Source organism: Protopterus annectens, chromosome 1.part1 (genome assembly GCF_019279795.1).
Source record: "Protopterus annectens isolate FY-2018-M chromosome 1.part1, PAN1.0, whole genome shotgun sequence".
Taxonomy (NCBI): Eukaryota; Metazoa; Chordata; order Ceratodontiformes; family Protopteridae; genus Protopterus; species Protopterus annectens.
The window spans coordinates 572,449,300-572,457,683 of record NC_056726.1 but is presented as its reverse complement, the minus strand read 5'-3'; the positions used below and the strand labels follow the sequence as shown (position 1 = coordinate 572,457,683).

Genomic DNA, 8,384 nt, shown 5'->3' with positions numbered 1-8,384 from the left:
CAGGAGAAAGAGAAGGTAAAATTGTAGAGGGAAAACAAGGGAAGGTAACAGGGTAAGTAAAGCAATAAGAAGAGCAACCAAGGGAGAAACAGAGAGGAGTGAATTAGTCTTAAAAGGGGTTTAGGTAGAAGGTAAGAAGAGAAAAGGTGAAAAGAATCAGTGGAGAGTAGAGACTGCCATCTAGTGGCCAGAGCTGGTACTAAATCTGTAGAGAGATTTCTACAGTAATGAGAACAGAAGAGGACAATAGAAATAAGGTATTGAGAAGGAAGCTTTATAAAGAAGAATGACGTAGATAGGGGCTGCAGGGGTGCAGGAGGAGGCAGTGGAGTGTTTCAGTGGATAAAACTAGAGGGGAGGGGGATATGGCTGCTGGCAAAACCTAACATCTATTCTAGTATACCTTAAGGTTTTAAATTAGATTAAAATATGCAAAATATCATAGGACACAAATATTAGGAGACATACAAAAAATATCCTGAGGCTCTTAGTCCAGTGGAGTTTGGTTACCCAGGTGAAGAATAACCCACACAGGCTGGATAGGTGAGTATAGGTGCTCCTTTGGGTCCAATAAGGTATGGTGGGAGTTGAAAGAAAAAATGTATATAATAGCTTTGAGCAGCTGAAGAGAGAGAAAAAATATTAAGGGGGGGGGAGAAAGGTAGAGATTAGCAGAGGATTAAACAAAATGTTTCATAAGCAGAACAGTTTACACAGGATTAAACAACTCAGTCAGATAAAATCATCTACAACAAAACTATGCAACACATGTCCTAATAGTATGGCTAAGAAATACTGTCTAGCAATACTCTAAGCATTTGGAATAATAAAAAGACATACAGATAAACTCAAATCCACAAGGATGTGAATTATGTAAAAAACAGAAATTATCTGTAGTTATTTGACACATCCGTTGGAGAAATTAAGTCAGCAAACAAGTAAAGGAATCTGCTAGACTATCTCAGAAGGAACCAGGCATAAATTAACCATTAAGTTACCTCCCAACAGTCAGGGGACTATCCGGACCTAAATGTTGGAGAAAGTAAGCGCGATTAAAGGTGAAGGGCAGCGCTAATACTGCTAGCTTATCTCAGAAGGAACCAGGCATAAATTAACCATTAAGTTACCTCCCAGCAGTCAGGGGACTATCCGGACCTAAATGTTTGATAAAGTAAGAGAGGGGAGACTACTATGGCTCAGACTAATTCAGGTGATCAGGAATATATTATTTCCTTTAGTGGAAGCAATACAGCAGGACTGCGGTCTAAGAAAGGGGTAGTCAGAGCGATGTGTTACAGCAAGCTAGTATAGTGCGCTGTAAAAGCGAGGCTGGTAATTAAAACCAGTAAATAGAAAAAAAACAGGTTTCTTCTAAAAGCAGATAAATGCGGTCATGTATTACAGCAAGCTAGTTTAGTGCGCTGTAAAAACGGGGCTGGTAATTAAAAACCGGTAAACAGGTTTCTTCAATAAGCAGATGAATGCGGTCATCAAATAAGCACTGAAAAATAGGCACTGTAAAAGCGGGGCTGATAATTAAAACCAGTAAATAGTAAAAACAGGTCTCTTCAAAAAGCAGATGAATGCGGTCTTCAAATAAGCACTGAAAAACCTTACACGCAGAGCATTATAGTAATAAAGACTATAATATGAAACCCACAGTTCTATACAGACCAGCAAACAATGTAAAAACATAAATCAACTGATAAGCACAAAGGTACCCATACACGAAATGCAAAAAAGGAATACAATATAAAAACAGATAACTTGCACAGTTAGATAGTCTAAGCCAATATAGAAACAGATAACTTACAAAGCTAGAGAGTCCAAGACGCTAGGGATTGCTCAGCAGCCACGCGGAGAGCAGGGGGATTAAAAATGGCGACCCTAGCAAGGTAGTCCTATATGAAAGTTCAGGTAAGGATGAGGTAAGCTAGTGGGAGGGGCAAAAGATATATAGGAAAGAAGCACAGTCCGGAAGTTAAGGAATAAGCGGGAAAAAGAAACAGCTAAAGAAAAGAGAAGGAGGGGAAACAATCAGACATGGAGGTAAGTGAGGTCAGAAAGGTACAAGATAAAGGAAAAGTTATATAAAGGACCAGGAACCTCTAATAGAAGACAGGTAAAAGGGCTAAGTCAGTGGTGAAATATAGGGCGTAAAATACAGGAGAAAGAGAAGGTAAAATTGTAGAGGGAAAAACAAGGGAAGGTAACAGGGTAAGTAAAGCAATAAGAAGAGCAACCAAGGGAGAAACAGAGAGAATTCAACAGAGAGGAGTGAATTAGTCTTAAAAGGGGTTTAGGTAGAAGGTAAGAAGAGAAAAGGTGAAAAGAATCAGTGGAGAGTAGAGACTGCCATCTAGTGGCCAGAGCTGGTACTAAATCTGTAGAGAGATTTCTACAGTAATGAGAACAGAAGAGGACAATAGAAATAAGGTATTGAGAAGGAAGCTTTATAAAGAAGAATGGCGTAGATAGGGGCTGCAGGGGTGCAGGAGGAGGCAGTGGAGTGTTTCAGTGGATAAAACTAGAGGGAGGGATATGGCTGCTGGCAAAACCTAACATCTATTCTAGTATACCTTAAGGTTTTAAATTAGATTAAAATATGCAAAATATCATAGGACACAAATATTAGGAGACATACAAAAAATATCCTGAGGCTCTTAGTCCAGTGGAGTTTGGTTACCCAGGTGAAGAATAACCCACACAGGCTGGATAGGTGAGTATAGGTGCTCCTTTGGGTCCAATAAGGTATGGTGGGAGTTGAAAGAAAAAATGTATATAATAGCTTTGAGCAGCTGAAGAGAGAGAAAAAAATATTAAGGGGGGGGGGGGAGAAAGGTAGAGATTAGCAGAGGATTAAACAAAATGTTTCATAAGCAGAACAGTTTACACAGGATTAAACAACTCAGTCAGATAAAATCATCTACAACAAAACTATGCAACACATGTCCTAATAGTATGGCTAAGAAATACTGTCTAGCAATACTCTAAGCATTTGGAATAATAAAAAGACATACAGATAAACTCAAATCCACAAGGATGTGAATTATGTAAAAAACAGAAATTATCTGTAGTTATTTGACACATCCGTTGGAGAAATTAAGTCAGCAAACAAGTAAAGGAATCTGCTAGACTATCTCAGAAGGAACCAGGCATAAATTAACCATTAAGTTACCTCCCAACAGTCAGGGGACTATCCGGACCTAAATGTTGGAGAAAGTAAGCGCGATTAAAGGTGAAGGGCAGCTAATACTGCTAGCTTATCTCAGAAGGAACCAGGCATAAATTAACCATTAAGTTACCTCCCAGCAGTCAGGGGACTATCCGGACCTAAATGTTTGATAAAGTAAGAGAGGGGAGACTACTATGGCTCAGACTAATTCAGGTGATCAGGAATATATTATTTCCTTTAGTGGAAGCAATACAGCAGGACTGCGGTCTAAGAAAGGGGTAGTCAGAGCGATGTGTTACAGCAAGCTAGTATAGTGCGCTGTAAAAGCGAGGCTGGTAATTAAAACCAGTAAATAGAAAAAAAACAGGTTTCTTCTAAAAGCAGATAAATGCGGTCATGTATTACAGCAAGCTAGTTTAGTGCGCTGTAAAAACGGGGCTGGTAATTAAAAACCGGTAAACAGGTTTCTTCAATAAGCAGATGAATGCGGTCATCAAATAAGCACTGAAAAATAGGCACTGTAAAAGCGGGGCTGATAATTAAAACCAGTAAATAGTAAAAACAGGTCTCTTCAAAAAGCAGATGAATGCGGTCTTCAAATAAGCACTGAAAAACCTTACACGCAGAGCATTATAGTAATAAAGACTATAATATGAAACCCACAGTTCTATACAGACCAGCAAACAATGTAAAAACATAAATCAACTGATAAGCACAAAGGTACCCATACACGAAATGCAAAAAGGAATACAATATAAAACAGATAACTTGCACAGTTAGATAGTCTAAGCCAATATAGAAACAGATAACTTACAAAGCTAGAGAGTCCAAGACGCTAGGGATTGCTCAGCAGCCATGGAGAGCAGGGGATTAAAATGGCGACCCTAGCAAGGTAGTCCTATATGAAAGTTCAGGTAAGGATGAGGTAAGCTAGTGGGAGGGGCAAAAGATATATAGGAAAGAAGCACAGTCCGGAAGTTAAGGAATAAGCGGAAAAAGAAACAGCTAAAGAAAAGAGAAGGAGGAAACAATCAGACATGGAGGTAAGTGAGGTCAGAAAGGTACAAGATAAAGGAAAAGTTATATAAAGGACCAGGAACCTCTAATAGAAGACAGGTAAAAGGGCTAAGTCAGTGGTGAAATATAGGGCGTAAAATACAGGAGAAAGAGAAGGTAAAATTGTAGAGGGAAAACAAGGGAAGGTAACAGGGTAAGTAAAGCAATAAGAAGAGCAACCAAGGGAGAAACAGAGAGAATTCAACAGAGAGGAGTGAATTAGTCTTAAAAGGGGTTTAGGTAGAAGGTAAGAAGAGAAAAGGTGAAAAGAATCAGTGGAGAGTAGAGACTGCCATCTAGTGGCCAGAGCTGGTACTAAATCTGTAGAGATTTCTACAGTAATGAGAACAGAAGAGGACAATAGAAATAAGGTATTGAGAAGGAAGCTTTATAAAGAAGAATGACGTAGATAGGGGCTGCAGGGGTGCAGGAGGAGGCAGTGGAGTGTTTCAGTGGATAAAACTAGAGGGGAGGGTGATATGGCTGCTGGCAAAACCTAACATCTATTCTAGTATACCTTAAGGTTTTAAATTAGATTAAAATATGCAAAATATCATAGGACACAAATATTAGGAGACATACAAAAAATATCCTGAGGCTCTTAGTCCAGTGGAGTTTGGTTACCCAGGTGAAGAATAACCCACACAGGCTGGATAGGTGAGTATAGGTGCTCCTTTGGGTCCAATAAGGTATGGTGGGAGTTGAAAGAAAAAATGTATATAATAGCTTTGAGCAGCTGAAGAGAGAGAAAAAATATTAAGGGGGGGGGGAGAAAGGTAGAGATTAGCAGAGGATTAAACAAAATGTTTCATAAGCAGAACAGTTTACACAGGATTAAACAACTCAGTCAGATAAAATCATCTACAACAAAACTATGCAACACATGTCCTAATAGTATGGCTAAGAAATACTGTCTAGCAATACTCTAAGCATTTGGAATAATAAAAAGACATACAGATAAACTCAAATCCACAAGGATGTGAATTATGTAAAAAACAGAAATTATCTGTAGTTATTTGACACATCCGTTGGAGAAATTAAGTCAGCAAACAAGTAAAGGAATCTGCTAGACTATCTCAGAAGGAACCAGGCATAAATTAACCATTAAGTTACCTCCCAACAGTCAGGGGACTATCCGGACCTAAATGTTGGAGAAAGTAAGCATTAAAGGTGAAGGGCAGCGCTAATACTGCTAGCTTATCTCAGAAGGAACCAGGCATAAATTAACCATTAAGTTACCTCCCAGCAGTCAGGGGACTATCCGGACCTAAATGTTTGATAAAGTAAGAGAGGGGAGACTACTATGGCTCAGACTAATTCAGGTGATCAGGAATATATTATTTCCTTTAGTGGAAGCAATACAGCAGGACTGCGGTCTAAGAAAGGGGTAGTCAGAGCGATGTGTTACAGCAAGCTAGTATAGTGCGCTGTAAAAGCGAGGCTGGTAATTAAAACCAGTAAATAGAAAAAAAACAGGTTTCTTCTAAAAGCAGATAAATGCGGTCATGTATTACAGCAAGCTAGTTTAGTGCGCTGTAAAACGGGCTGGTAATTAAAAACCGGTAAACAGGTTTCTTCAATAAGCAGATGAATGCGGTCATCAAATAAGCACTGAAAAATAGGCACTGTAAAAGCGGGGCTGATAATTAAAACCAGTAAATAGTAAAAACAGGTCTCTTCAAAAAGCAGATGAATGCGGTCTTCAAATAAGCACTGAAAAACCTTACACGCAGAGCATTATAGTAATAAAGACTATAATATGAAACCCACAGTTCTATACAGACCAGCAAACAATGTAAAACATAAATCAACTGATAAGCACAAAGGTACCCATACGAAATGCAAAAAGGAATACAATATAAAAACAGATAACTTGCACAGTTAGATAGTCTAAGCCAATATAGAAACAGATAACTTACAAAGCTAGAGAGTCCAAGATGCTAGGGATTGCTCAGCAGCCACGCGGAGAGCAGGGGGATTAAAAATGGCGACCCTAGCAAGGTAGTCCTATATGAAAGGTCAGGTAAGGATGAGGTAAGCTAGTGGGAGGGCAAAAGATATATAGGAAAGAAGCACAGTCCGGAAGTTAAGGAATAAGCGGGAAAAAGAAACAGCTAAAGAAAAGAGAAGGAGGGGAAACAATCAGACATGGAGGTAAGTGAGGTCAGAAAGGTACAAGATAAAGGAAAAGTTATATAAAGGACCAGGAACCTCTAATAGAAGACAGGTAAAAGGGCTAAGTCAGTGGTGAAATATAGGGCGTAAAATACAGGAGAAAGAGAAGGTAAAATTGTAGAGGGAAAACAAGGGAAGGTAACAGGGTAAGTAAAGCAATAAGAAGAGCAACCAAGGGAGAAACAGAGAGAATTCAACAGAGAGGAGTGAATTAGTCTTAAAAGGGGTTTAGGTAGAAGGTAAGAAGAGAAAAGGTGAAAAGAATCAGTGGAGAGTAGAAATTACTACAGGAAATGTTTGAAATAAAGTCCATATTGCAAAAAACGAGAAAAAATAAAGGGAAATGACAGCATTTTCACAAAGCATATGTATTTTTCTTATTAAGCAAAGATATCCTAGTTATCAGAAGTGTATAAAGTGTTTGCATGTTTGTGCAGTGTTAAAGTTATTTCACAAAGAACAACCATTATAAGGCATATTTAGTAAAGTATTTCAGAGAGTTTATTGTGCATTTGAGTGTTGTTACAAGCTCAGAACAGTTTGTTTGTACATAATTACAAAGGCCATATTTGCAGTGTATTTGTCTATACTTTGTGGGCATGGCAGATAGATTTCGAAAACCCAGTGCACTTGTATTTGACAGTAATACTGCTGAGGACTGGAGGGTGTTTGAGCAAGAGTACATTTTCATACAGGCTGCATTTTCTGAGAAAGATGACCGTACAAAGGCATTTATTCTGCTTAATTTAGCTGGGTCAGTAGCTAGAGAAACAGAATGCTCATTTGTTTATGTACCTGCTGTCAATGCTGGAGAGGGGGAAAACAGTCATACTTTTATACCGGGTGAGTCAAAGCAGGACCCAGAGTGCTTAAAACTTAAATTTTGAGAAATGTGTAACCCCCAGACAAATGTTACAATGGAAGAGCACTTATTTTACACAAGAGATCAAAAGCCTGGTGAAACTTTTGCAGGTTTTCCCACCAAAACACAACACTAATCACAAGACACAGACCTCTTAAACAGTGTGCCACTCAATCAAAGCCCCTTAGGCAAAACAGTATGCCCAGCACACTAGTCATAGGTGACTCGATAGTGAGGCACACTGATGTCTCACTCACTAGGCTGAATAAGAAGAAAGTAACAGTCAGCTGCCTGTCAGGTGCCAGGATCCACCACATAATGCAAGCTCAGGTCCCTCAACAACAGAGGTACAAATATGACTCTGTCATTGTACATGTGGGTGTGAATGACCTGAGACGTATCTCCCTGGATTAGATGGAGAGGGACATGGAGGAGCTCTCGGATTATGTAGCCAAGAAGGGTATGACCATAGCCCTGAGAAGCCTCCTATCATCACCCAGAAAGATACCACAATACAAGCAGAAAATGATTGATTTCAACAACTGTACTAATCTAAAGCAACTTGGCTGGCTTGAACTTCAACAGCAACTTAAAATTAATCAACTCGCCATAGCCCATCAAATTCTCAATCAATCTGACAAAACACCTATACTATCTACCCTTATCCACCCCTACCACAACCTAAAATCCCTAAGGTCCGCACACAAACTTCTTGTAAATATTGACAAAGCAAACAACAAGGCTGGTGATTCCCTTTTTTCCAACACTGTGGGAAAACACTGGAACCTACTACCCTTTGAACTTTCAACTATTCCCTCAAAAGCTCTGTTTAAAAAGAGACTTAAGCTCCACCTCAGATCACAATGGATGTGCCCCTGCACTAATCCTGACTAACTCTAGCTCTTGCCATCGAGCTAAAAACCCATATCTTATAACCCAAAATCTACCTCTTATTTACATCCGCTGATCTATTTCTCCTTTCCTACTTTTTCAAAAAAAAAAAAAATACATTATGCTAATAATCATTCTGAATGTCATTTGTAACAGTATCTTTGTCACAAATTCTTTTTCTCTTTTTGTTGTAGCTACTGTATTTTTTACAATCTATAACCTTGA

General features: G+C 38.9%; 1 long non-coding RNA gene across 1 annotated transcript; it reads right to left on the bottom strand.

Annotated features, from left to right (window-relative positions):
• Positions 1-455: 455 nt before the first annotated feature.
• On the bottom strand, positions 456-4,987 carry LOC122806416. The gene is made up of 3 exons (XR_006365508.1): positions 4,814-4,987; positions 2,645-2,798; positions 456-622 (listed from the first exon to the last, which is right to left on the bottom strand). It is a non-coding gene; the product is annotated as an uncharacterized LOC122806416 (long non-coding RNA).
• Between the last annotated feature and the right edge of the window lie 3,397 nt (positions 4,988-8,384).